At 31.7% G+C, this 1217-nt stretch overlaps 1 non-coding gene across 1 annotated transcript; it reads left to right on the top strand.

The window, feature by feature from the left end:
• The first annotated feature begins 732 nt into the window (after positions 1-732).
• On the top strand, positions 733-839 carry LOC119872453. The gene has a single exon (XR_005361525.1). It is a non-coding gene; the product is annotated as a U6 spliceosomal RNA (small nuclear RNA).
• Positions 840-1217: the final 378 nt, after the last annotated feature.

The following is a 1217-nucleotide window of genomic DNA, read 5'->3' on the forward strand; positions in this document are numbered from 1 at the left end:
GATACTACCTGAAGTCTTAAGAAAATCAAGAATATGATGTATTCTTTAGAAATATGATGGTAAATACCAGAAGAGCTCAAAAGTGAAACAATTAAAGTCATTAACTTTGGAAATCTTTGGACATCAGTGAAGGGCAGTGAGGATAAATTTTGCTTTTCTTCCACTTCCCATTCATACAAGTTTGAATATTTTAACCATTAAAAAAAATATATATATATATATAATATACAAATATAACCATTACAAATATATATGTATAATTTAAAAGTAAAAAATAAAAAAAAAACTTCAAGGGGAATGTATATGATAGATACTTAGTTACTACTAAGAAGAATAAGCACAGAAAATTTACTAGTAAGTATCTGTTGATTCAACAAACTCTTGGAGCGCCTACTCTGTGCGTGTTCCTGTGGGAAAACTGAGTCTATAACAGTGAGCCACACAGACCCAGCCCCTATCATGACAGAGCTTTTTGTCTATCCATAAAGACAGGCGTTAAACAAATAATTACACAAATACATTGCTCAATACTGTGTTACATGCTGTGAAGGATAAGTATATAATGAGAAAATATAACAGGGGAATTTAAACCTGGGAAACCAAGTCCCTTTGGGCAAAGTCGTTTAATGAGCAAAGTTTAACAAAATTTGAATTCTTGGTACTAACATATAAAGGTTATTGGACACACAGGAAACAACCAGTAAGAATTAATTGTTTAGCTAAAAGCAACCAGTGCTCGCTTCAGTAGCACATATACTAACATTGGAATGATACAGAGAAGATTAGCATGGCTCCTGCGCAAGGATGACATGCAAATTCATGAAGCATTCCATAAAAAAAAAAAAAAATAACTAAAATAACAAAATAAAAGCAACTAAATTAGTTCCCACCTAAGCAAAGTTCTGTCCCTTATTCTGTAGAACTCAAAAAGCATTTACAGATTTCCACGGTTTTAAGTTTTCTGAGCTTGAGAAATTTTTCCTCAAAATGAATCAAAAACTTAATTTTTTTTCAAAAAATAATATATTGAAAGCTGACAATGTGGCAATCTGCTGTAAGGCTAGGTAAAGATCAACCCACTTTAACATGTTTTTTTAAAAAAAGCCTAGTATTGCTAGAGCTGTCAAGAACTTCAAGTTGTGAAGGAAGTAATTTGATCTCCTGCACTTAAAAACTATTTACTTACCCATTTCCATCAGCATTCACTCATATAAACT

The sequence above is a fragment of the Canis lupus genome, chromosome 6, assembly GCF_011100685.1.
Source record: "Canis lupus familiaris isolate Mischka breed German Shepherd chromosome 6, alternate assembly UU_Cfam_GSD_1.0, whole genome shotgun sequence".
Lineage (NCBI taxonomy): Eukaryota > Metazoa > Chordata > Mammalia > Carnivora > Canidae > Canis > Canis lupus.